Source organism: Pseudophryne corroboree, chromosome 3 (assembly GCF_028390025.1).
Source record: "Pseudophryne corroboree isolate aPseCor3 chromosome 3, aPseCor3.hap2, whole genome shotgun sequence".
NCBI lineage: Eukaryota > Metazoa > Chordata > Amphibia > Anura > Myobatrachidae > Pseudophryne > Pseudophryne corroboree.
Genome location: NC_086446.1, coordinates 48,739,345 through 48,751,462, shown reverse-complemented (window position 1 = coordinate 48,751,462; position 12,118 = coordinate 48,739,345).

Below are 12,118 nucleotides of genomic sequence, written 5' to 3'. Positions count from 1 at the left end.
ACTGCCACCACCTGCCCTGTGCCCCCCTGTTATCTGCTCTTCATGTCTCCATAACTACTGCTCCTCTGTGTGTGTTCTCTGTGTGTGTTCACCCCTCATACCCTGTTATCCTCTCCCTGAGGCATGGCTGACCTGTGGCTCTCCAGCTGTTGTGAAACTACAAGTTCCAGCATGCCCTGCCACAGTTTTGCTATTAGGGAATTCTAAAAGTGTGGCAGGGCATGCAGGGACTTTCACAACATCTGGAGAGCCACAGGTCAGCCAGGTACATACCTCCCAACTGTCCCGATTTTCGCGGGACAGTCACGGTTTTTAGGGACTTTCCCGCTGTCCCACCCGCGGGCCGCAGTGTCCCGCAGTGGGGGGGGGGGGGCAGTTGGGGGCTCTGTCTCTCGCTGCCCTGCTCAGCGTCTATTCAGTGCACACAGAGGGAGAGAGGGCATGCCAGCAGCTCACAGGGCGCTGGGCATGCCCCCTCAGTGATGAAAACGGGGGAGTGGCTCGCGATCGCAGGTCCTCCCGTGAAGCTATGCCCCCTTTACTCAGGCCATGCCCCTTTTTTGGGAGCACGCGCGTATGTCCCTCTGTAAGTATGCAAAGTTGGGAGGTATGCTCTCCCTCCTCACACCTCTGTTATCCCGTCCCTCACCCCTGTGCTACCCGTTATCCGCTCTCCCTGTTATACATACCCTCACCCTTGTGCACCTTGCGATCCCCTTTCTCACCCATGTGTTTAGTGTCAGACATGAAAGGCCCAATGGCAGAGCCGGCCCTAATCAATATGATGCCCTAGGCAAGATTTTGGCTGGTGCCCCCTAGCACTGCTGCTAGTTCCGCCTGTAACCTTGCACCCCTTTCCCAGCAGCATTACCCCTTAGTCAGAGCAGTCCTCATTTTGGTGCTCCTACCCCCTATATTTTAAATAGGAACAGTGCGCACATTCAGAGCGCAGCCCAAAAAGGGGCGTGTTCTTTAGGTAAGGCTTTAGAGTGACCATTTTATCCCTTTCACCTGGCACGCTCCTGGATTACACAGGTTCTGTGGCTGATTAAAACCAGCTGAAATGTAGGCTGGATGTCTTCCAGCCACAGGACCTGTGTAATCCATGAGCGTCCCAGGTAAAAGGGATAATATGGTCACTCTAGGAAGGGGCATGGCCACACAGAAGTACTCCCAATTCAAATTACGACACACAGTAGTGCAATTTTATTCACATGACAGTATACCATGCAATAGTGTCCCTTCTACACGTTACATCACCCAGTAGTACCACTTTAACTTATATACATTACTAATCACAGTAGTGCTTCTTACTGACATTACATCACACTGAATTTATCCTTATTCACATTACACCACACCCTATTGCTCTTTATTCACATTAGACGACACAGTAGTGCCCTTTCTATACGCAATGCCACATAGTAGAGCACCTTATACACATAATGCCAAACATCAGTATTGCCTTTATACACATGATACCACACAGTAATGCACCTTACATATATGAAACACATTATTAATGTCCTTATAAACATAATTCACCTTACACATTATGACAACCTTTATTAATGCCCTTATACACAATGGCCCTCATTCCGAGTTGTTCGCTCGTTGCAGAGTTTCGCTATATTGCGATTAGTCGCTTACTGCGCATGCGCAAGGTTCGCAGAGCGCATGCGCTTAGTTATTTTACACAAAAGTTAGGTATTTTACTCACGGCATAACGAGGATTTTTCATCGTTCTGGTGATCGGAGTGTGATTGACAGGAAGTGGGTGTTTCTGGGCGGAAACTGACCGTTTTATGGGTGTGTGCGGAAAAACGCTGCAGTTTCTGGGGAAAACGCGGGAGTGGCTGGAGAAACGGGGGAGTGTCTGGGCGAACGCTGGGTGTGTTTGTGACGTCAAACCAGGAACGAAACTGACTGAACTGATCGCAGTGGCAGAGTAAGTCCCGAGCTACTCAGAAACTGCAAAGAAATTTCTATTCGCAATTATGCGAATCTTTCGTTCGCAATTCTGCAAAGCTAAGATTCACTCCCAGTAGGCGGCGGCTTAGCGTGTGCAATAGAGATGAGCGGGTTCGGTTCTTCGGAATCCGAACCCGCCCGAACTTCATTTTTTTTTACACGGGCCCGAGCGACTCGGATCTTCCCGCCTTGCTCGGTTAACCCGAGCGCGCCCGAACGTCATCATCCCGCTGTCGGATTCTCGCGAGGCTCGGATTCTATCGCGAGACTCGGATTCTATATAAGGAGCCGCGCGTCGCCGCCATTTTCACACGTGCATTGAGATTCATAGGGAGAGGACGTGGCTGGCGTCCTCTCCGTTTATAGAGAAGAGAGTGAGACTAGAGTAGAGAGAGACACAGTAGTAATTTTGGGGAGCATTAGGAGGACTACTACTACTTGCTGAAGTGATAGATAGATAGATAGTGTGACTGTATAATGTATATCTGACTTGTGGGGGAGACACTGACAGTGGGGAGCAGTTAGAGTCTGAGAGCAGGACTCAGGAGTACATATAACGTACAGTGCACACTTTTGCTGCCAGAGTGCCACACTGCCATTGTGACCACACTGACCACCAGTATAATATATATTGTGATTGTCTGCTTAGGAGTACTACTTGCAAGTTGCTGATAGTGTAACCAGTGACCTGACCACCAGTTTAATAATCACCACCAGTTTAATATATATATATATATATATATATATATATATAATTGTATATAATATATATATAATATTGTATACCACCTACCCGTTTTTTTTTTTCTTTCTTCTTCTTTATACATACTACTATAGTAGCTTACTGTAGCAGTCTGCGGTGCTGCTGAGCTGACAGTGTCCAGCAGGTCCGTCATCAGTCATTACATAATAAATATATATACCTGTCCGGCTGCAGTACTAGTGATATTATATATATATATATATATTGATTTCATCTCATTATCATCCAGTCTATATTAGCAGCAGACACAGTACGGTAGTCCACGGCTGTAGCTACCTCTGTGTCGGCAGTCGCTCGTCCATCCATAATTGTATACCACCTACCCGTATTTTTTTTTTTTTTTTTTTCTTTATACATACTACTATAGTAGCTTACTGTAGCAGTCTGCGGTGCTGCTGAGCTGACAGTGTCCAGCAGGTCCGTCATCAGTCATTACATAATAAATATATCTACCTGTCCGGCTGTAGTACTAGTGTGATATTATATATATGTATATTGATTTCATCTCATTATCATCCAGTCTATATTAGCAGCAGACACAGTACGGTAGTCCACGGCTGTAGCTACCTCTGTGTCGGCAGTCGCTCGTCCATCCATAATTGTATACCACCTACCCGTGGTTTTTTTTTTTCTTTCTTCTTTATACATACTACTATAGTAGCTTACTGTAGCAGTCTGCGGTGCTGCTGAGCTGACAGTGTCCAGCAGGTCCGTCATCAGTCATTACATAATAAATATATCTACCTGTCCGGCTGCAGTACTAGTGTGATATTATATATATATATATATTGATTTCATCTCATTATCATCCAGTCTATATTAGCAGCAGACACAGTACGGTAGTCCACGGCTGTAGCTACCTCTGTGTCCGCAGTCGCTCGTCCATCCATAATTGTATACCACCTACCCGTGGTTTTTTTTTTTCTTTCTTCTTTATACATACTACTATAGTAGCTTACTGTAGCAGTCTGCGGTGCTGCTGAGCTGACAGTGTCCAGCAGGTCCGTCATCAGTCATTACATAATAAATATATCTACCTGTCCGGCTGCAGTACTAGTGTGATATTATATATATATATATATTGATTTCATCTCATTATCATCCAGTCTATATTAGCAGCAGACACAGTACGGTAGTCCACGGCTGTAGCTACCTCTGTGTCGGCAGTCGCTCGTCCATCCATAATTGTATACCACCTACCCGTGGTTTTTTTTTCTTTCTTCTTTATACATACTACTATAGTAGCTTACTGTAGCAGTCTGCGGTGCTGCTGAGCTGACAGTGTCCAGCAGGTCCGTCATCAGTCATTACATAATAAATATATCTACCTGTCCGGCTGCAGTACTAGTGTGATATTATATATATATATATATATATTGATTTCATCTCATTATCATCCAGTCTATATTAGCAGCAGACACAGTACGGTAGTCCACGGCTGTAGCTACCTCTGTGTCGGCAGTCGCTCGTCCATCCATAAGTATACTAGTATCCATCCATCTCCATTGTTTACCTGAGGTGCCTTTTAGTTGTGCCTATTAAAATATGGAGAACAAAAATGTTGAGGTTCCAAAATTAGGGAAAGATCAAGATCCACTTCCACCTCGTGCTGAAGCTGCTGCCACTAGTCATGGCCGAGACGATGAAATGCCAGCAACGTCGTCTGCCAAGGCCGATGCCCAATGTCATAGTACAGAGCATGTAAAATCCAAAACACCAAATATCAGTAAAAAAAGGACTCCAAAATCTAAAATAAAATTGTCGGAGGAGAAGCGTAAACTTGCCAATATGCCATTTACCACACGGAGTGGCAAGGAACGGCTGAGGCCCTGGCCTATGTTCATGGCTAGTGGTTCAGCTTCACATGAGGATGGAAGCACTCAGCCTCTCGCTAGAAAAATGAAAAGACTCAAGCTGGCAAAAGCACCGCAAAGAACTGTGCGTTCTTCGAAATCCCAAATCCACAAGGAGAGTCCAATTGTGTCGGTTGCGATGCCTGACCTTCCCAACACTGGACGTGAAGAGCATGCGCCTTCCACCATTTGCACGCCCCCCGCAAGTGCTGGAAGGAGCACCCACAGTCCAGTTCCTGATAGTCAGATTGAAGATGTCAGTGTTGAAGTACACCAGGATGAGGAGGATATGGGTGTTGCTGGCGCTGGGGAGGAAATTGACAAGGAGGATTCTGATGGTGAGGTGGTTTGTTTAAGTCAGGCACCCGGGGAGACACCTGTTGTCCGTGGGAGGAATATGGCCGTTGACATGCCTGGTGAAAATACCAAAAAAATCAGCTCTTCGGTGTGGAAGTATTTCAACAGAAATGCGGACAACATTTGTCAAGTCGTGTGTTGCCTTTGTCAAGCTGCAATAAGTAGGGGTAAGGACGTTAACCACCTCGGAACATCCTCCCTTATACATCACCTGCAGCGCATTCATAATAAGTCAGTGACAAGTTCAAAAACTTTGGGCGACAGCGGAAGCAGTCCACTGACCAGTAAATCCCTTCCTCTTGTAACCAAGCTCACGCAAACCACCCCACCAACTCCCTCAGTGTCAATTTCCTCCTTCCCCAGGAATGCCAATAGTCCTGCAGGCCATGTCACTGGCAATTCTGACGATTCCTCTCCTGCCTGGGATTCCTCCGATGCATCCTTGCGTGTAACGCCTACTGCTGCTGGCGCTGCTGTTGTTGCTGCTGGGAGTCGATGGTCATCCCAGAGGGGAAATCGTAAGACCACTTTTACTACTTCCACCAAGCAATTGACTGTCCAACAGTCCTTTGCGAGGAAGATGAAATATCACAGCAGTCATCCTGCTGCAAAGCGGATAACTGAGGCCTTGGCATCCTGGGTGGTGAGAAACGTGGTTCCGGTATCCATCATTACTGCAGAGCCAACTAGAGACTTGTTGGAGGTACTGTGTCCCCGGTACCAAATACCATCTAGGTTCCATTTCTCTAGGCAGGCGATACCGAAAATGTACACAGACCTCAGAAAAAGAGTCACCAGTGTCCTAAAAAATGCAGCTGTACCCAATGTCCACTTAACCACGGACATGTGGACAAGTGGAGCAGGGCAGGGTCAGGACTATATGACTGTGACAGCCCACTGGGTAGATGTATGGACTCCCGCCGCAAGAACAGCAGCGGCGGCACCAGTAGCAGCATCTCGCAAACGCCAACTCTTTCCTAGGCAGGCTACGCTTTGTATCACCGGTTTCCAGAATACGCACACAGCTGAAAACCTCTTACGGCAACTGAGGAAGATCATCGCGGAATGGCTTACCCCAATTGGACTCTCCTGTGGATTTGTGGCATCGGACAACGCCAGCAATATTGTGTGTGCATTAAATCTGGGCAAATTCCAGCACGTCCCATGTTTTGCACATACCTTGAATTTGGTGGTGCAGAATTTTTTTAAAAACGACAGGGGAGTGCAAGAGATGCTGTCGGTGGCCAGAAGAATTGCGGGACACTTTCGGCGTACAGGCACCACGTACAGAAGACTGGAGCAACACCAAAAACGCCTGAACCTGCCCTGCCATCATCTGAAGCAAGAAGTGGTGACGAGGTGGAATTCAACCCTATATATGCTTCAGAGGTTGGAGGAGCAGCAAAAGGCCATTCAAGCCTATACAATTGAGCACGATATAGGAGGTGGAATGCACCTGTCTCAAGCGCAGTGGAGAATGATTTCAACGTTGTGCAAGGTTCTGCTGCCCTTTGAACTTGCCACACGTGAAGTCAGTTCAGACACTGCCAGCCTGAGTCAGGTCATTCCCCTCATCAGGCTTTTGCAGAAGAAGCTGGAGACATTGAAGGAGGAGCTAATACGGAGCAATTCCGCTAGGCATGTGGGACTTGTGGATGGAGCCCTTAATTCGCTTAACAAGGATTCACGGGTGGTCAATCTGTTGAAATCAGAGCACTACATTTTGGCCACCGTGCTCGATCCTAGATTTAAAACCTACCTTGGATCTCTCTTTCCGGCAGACACAAGTCTGCTGGGGTTCAAAGACCTGCTGGTGAGAAAATTGTCAAGTCAAGCGGAACGCGACCTGTCAACATCTCCTCCTTCACATTCTCCCGCAACTGGGGGTGCGAGGAAAAGGCTCAGAATTCCGAGCCCACCCGCTGGCGGTGATGCAGGGCAGTCTGGAGCGACTGCTGATGCTGACATCTGGTCCGGACTGAAGGACCTGTCAACGATTACGGACATGTCGTCTACTGTCACTGCATATGATTCTCTCCCCATTGAAAGAATGGTGGAGGATTATATGAGTGACCGCATCCAAGTAGGCACGTCACACAGTCCGTACTTATACTGGCAGGAAAAAGAGGCAATTTGGAGGCCCTTGCACAAACTGGCTTTATTCTACCTAAGTTGCCCTCCCACAAGTGTGTACTCCGAAAGAGTGTTTAGTGCCGCCGCTCACCTTGTCAGCAATCGGCGTACGAGGTTACTTCCAGAAAATGTGGAGAAGATGATGTTCATTAAAATGAATTATAATCAATTCCTCCGTGGAGACATTGACCAGCAGCAATTGCCTCCACAAAGTACACAGGGAGCTGAGATGGTGGATTCCAGTGGGGACGAATTGATAATCTGTGAGGAGGGGGATGTACACGGTGATATATCGGAGGATGATGATGAGGTGGACATCTTGCCTCTGTAGAGCCAGTTTGTGCAAGGAGAGATTAATTGCTTCTTTTTTGGTGGGGGTCCAAACCAACCCGTCATTTCAGTCACAGTCGTGTGGCAGACCCTGTCACTGAAATGATGGGTTGGTTAAAGTGTGCATGTCCTGTTTATACAACATTCCCAAGGACAATTCCATCTTGCACCTCTTTTTTCTTTAATTTTTCTTTGCGTCATGTGCTGTTTGGGGAGTGTTTTTTGGAAGGGCCATCCTGCGTGACACTGCAGTGCCACTCCTAGATGGGCCCGGTGTTTGTGTCGGCCACTAGGGTCGCTTATCTTACTCACACAGCTACCTCATTGCGCCTCTTTTTTTCTTTGCGTCATGTGCTGTTTGGGGAGTGTTTTTTGGAAGGGCCATCCTGCGTGACACTGCAGTGCCACTCCTAGATGGGCCCGGTGTTTGTGTCGGCCACTAGGGTCGCTTATCTTACTCACACAGCTACCTCATTGCGCCTCTTTTTTTCTTTGCGTCATGTGCTGTTTGGGGAGTGTTTTTTGGAAGGGCCATCCTGCGTGACACTGCAGTGCCACTCCTAGATGGGCCAGGTGTTTGTGTCGGCCACTAGGGTCGCTTATCTTACTCACACAGCTACCTCATTGCGCCTCTTTTTTTCTTTGCGTCATGTGCTGTTTGGGGAGTGTTTTTTGGAAGGGCCATCCTGCGTGACACTGCAGTGGCACTCCTAGATGGGCACGGTGTTTGTGTCGGCCACTAGGGTCGCTTATCTTACTCACACAGCTACCTCATTGCGCCTCTTTTTTTCTTTGCGTCATGTGCTGTTTGGGGAGTGTTTTTTGGAAGGGCCATCCTGCGTGACACTGCAGTGCCACTCCTAGATGGGCCCGGTGTTTGTGTCGGCCACTAGGGTCGCTTATCTTACTCACACAGCTACCTCATTGCGCCTCTTTTTTTCTTTGCGTCATGTGCTGTTTGGGGAGTGTTTTTTGGAAGGGCCATCCTGCGTGACACTGCAGTGCCACTCCTAGATGGGCCAGGTGTTTGTGTCGGCCACTAGGGTCGCTTAGCTTACTCACACAGCTACCTCATTGCGCCTCTTTTTTTCTTTGCGTCATGTGCTGTTTGGGGAGTGTTTTTTGGAAGGGCCATCCTGCGTGACACTGCAGTGCCACTCCTAGATGGGCCCGGTGTTTGTGTCGGCCACTAGGGTCGCTTATCTTACTCACACAGCTACCTCATTGCGCCTCTTTTTTTCTTTGCGTCATGTGCTGTTTGGGGAGTGTTTTTTGGAAGGGCCATCCTGCGTGACACTGCAGTGCCACTCCTAGATGGGCCCGGTGTTTGTGTCGGCCACTAGGGTCGCTTATCTTACTCACACAGCTACCTCATTGCGCCTCTTTTTTTCTTTGCGTCATGTGCTGTTTGGGGAGTGTTTTTTGGAAGGGCCATCCTGCGTGACACTGCAGTGCCACTCCTAGATGGGCCCGGTGTTTGTGTCGGCCACTAGGGTCGCTTATCTTACTCACACAGCTACCTCATTGCGCCTCTTTTTTTCTTTGCGTCATGTGCTGTTTGGGGAGTGTTTTTTGGAAGGGCCATCCTGCGTGACACTGCAGTGCCACTCCTAGATGGGCCCGGTGTTTGTGTCGGCCACTAGGGTCGCTTAGCTTAGTCATCCAGCGACCTCGGTGCAAATTTTAGGACTAAAAATAATATTGTGAGGTGTGAGGTATTCAAAATAGACTGAAAATGAGTGGAAATTATGGTTTTTGAGGTTAATAATACTTTGGGATCAGAATGACCCCCAAATTCTATGATTTAAGCTGTTTTTTAGTGTTTTTTGAAAAAAACACCCGAATCCAAAACACACCCGAATCCGACAAAAAAAATTCGGTGAGGTTTTGTCAAAACGCGGTCGAACCCAAAACCAAAACACAAAACCCGAAAAATTTCAAGTGCACATCTCTAGTGTGCAATGCTGCTAAAAGCAGCTAGCGAGTGAACAACAATTTGGAATGAGGGCCAATGTCCCTTACACATATGCTGAACACTATTGCACAATGGACCTACCCACACAAAGCACTCACACGGCTGATAACACTGTGACCTTTGCCTCTGCTTGGATACAGATGTGTCCTCAAACATCTTGCCTCAATATGACATGCAGCTCCTGTCTAGCTCTGCCAACATTGGGTGTCTTTTTTACAGAAAATGTCTTATTTTCATTGCTTTGTGACTAGGACGCACAAGCAACTTCTGCTGAGTAAAATGATAATTAGCTTGCCTAAAGTCTGTGTGCGACTGTGCCTGTATCTGCAGAGGAAATGCTACATTATACTGATTTCCAGGAATACACTGTAACGTAGCATTTCATATGCAGATACAGCCGCAGTCACACACAGAATATAGGCATGCCACATATCATTTTAATCAGTAGAATCTGCGTGTGCCCCTGGGCATTCCAAATAACCTAGGCATTTGCCTATGCCTAGGGCCGGCTCTGCTCAATGGGCGATTCCCCTATACCACTGTGGGCTAGTCTGACCCTGCCTGTGCCCCCTCTTATCCCCTCCCCCACCCCTGCTCTTCCTGTTATCCCCTCCCTTACTCCTGTGCTCAGTGTCAGGCTGGGACATGAAAGGCCCACTGGGGGGGTTCCCCTGTGGGCCAGTCTAACCCTGTCTGTGCTCCGTTATCCCCTCCCCTACCCCCTGTAATCCAAACCCATGTGAACCATTATTCTCTCCCTTCTCCCACCCATGTGCCCCGTTATCTCTCCATCCGTTATCTCCTCCACACCCTTGCTCTCCGTTATCTCCTCCATCACCCCTGCTCTCCGTTATCTCCTCCATCACCCCTGCGCTCCGTTATCCCTTCCCCCACCACTGCTCTCCCTGTTATCCTCCCCACCACTGCTCTCCCTGTTATCTCCTCCACACCCCTGCTCTCCCTGTTATCCTCTCCACCACTGCTCTCCCTGTTATCCCCTCCACACCCCTGCTCTCCCTGTTATCTCCTCCCCCACCCCTGCTCTCCCTGTTATCCCCTCCCCCACCACTGCTCTCCCTGTTATCCCCTGTCACGATCCGGGTATCTGGACGCCATTTCTTACCCATCAGATGCCTCCTAAGGCTGGCTCAGCGCTCCAGGACCGGATCCCATCTGTTATCCTGATGTGTACATTCCTGTATCCTCTCCTGTCACTCTGGGACGCTGTCACAGTAAACGCCATATTACACCTGGCATGGCGTCTCCCGCGGCCTCCGCCGCCGTCCCTGAACTTCTGCATGCAGAGTGTCTGAGTGGCGATTACGTCAGCCGCGGCCTCCACTGTGTCCGCGTGGTTGGATGTGCATCTGTCAGCCTGGCGCCTCCTGTCTCCGGTGGCCGGCGCCGCCATTACTGTTTTCATTACCACATGGATTACAAACCAAACTTCCCTCCAAGTGTCTGCATGGGCGCAGCCATCTTGGATTCTGTCAGCTGATCATTTCCACCAATCTGTTCTCAGTATTGATAATCTGCATAATTGCCTAGCCAATCCCTTCCTTGCTGCAGGTATAAATACACTGTGCCTGAGCAAGGAAGGCGTCAGTGCTTTGGTTGTCAAACCTAGTTCCTGTTTGTCTCTCTCCTGTGATTGTCTTCCAGGTTCCAGCTCCTGTCTCAAGACTTCCACCATAGAGACCCGCACCAGCATTCCACCTGCGGTGTAGCCTGACTCTCCAATCCATTGTGGATTCATCTGTTTCCAGCTACAACATTACCTGCTTCCAGCTCAGCTTCCAGCAGAGTACAGCTTCCCTTAAAGGGCCGGTGTCCTTTCTACACTTTACCACTCTCCACCGGTATTATTATTTCTCCGCTCTCAAGTTCTACATTTCAGTTCATATTTCATCGCTCCCAAGTTCATTTATTATTTAACTGGTTCCAGCCAGTATCCACTCCGTGCTAACAACAGTCTGGTTCCAGCCAGTATCCACAGCAGCTGTTTTATCTTCAGCAACCCAGCTTTTCCTGGAACACCAGCTGGCACAATCCTGGGTTATCTCCATTGCTACAGTCGGGCCTGGTAAGGACTTTCCATCTAGAAGATCATAAGAACTATCTCACACTACCAGTGCCCTGTGGCTCCTGCCATCCTGTAGTACCCAGGAACTGTATTTATTCTTTGCTGACTTTTACGTTTTCTTTTACTGCTGCTGTGTTGCGGAGTTGTCATAATAAACATCATTGACTTTTATCCAAGTTGTCGTGGTCACGCCTTCGGGCAGTTATTATTCATGTTACTTACATGTCCAGGGGTCTGATACAACCTCCCAGGTTCCGGTACATCTCAGCCCCTACAACTGAGGCTGCCTCCCGTCAGCTCAGGCCCTCAGTTGTGACATCCCCTCACCCACCCCTGCTCTCCTCTCCCCCACCCCTGCTCTCCCTGTTATCCCCTCCCCCACCACTGCTCTCCCTGTTATCCCCTCCCCCACCCCTGCTCTCCCTGTTATCTCATCCACACCCCTGCTCTCCCTGTTATCCTCTCCCCCACCCCTGCTCTCCCTGTTATCCTCTCCCCCACCCCTGCTCTTCCTGTTATCTCCTCCACACCCCTGCTCTCCCTGTTATCTCCTCCCCCACCCCTGCTCTCCCTGTTATCTCCACCACCCCTGCTCTCCCTGTTATCCCCTCCCCCACCCCTGTTCTCCCTGTTATCCTCTCCCCCACCCCTGC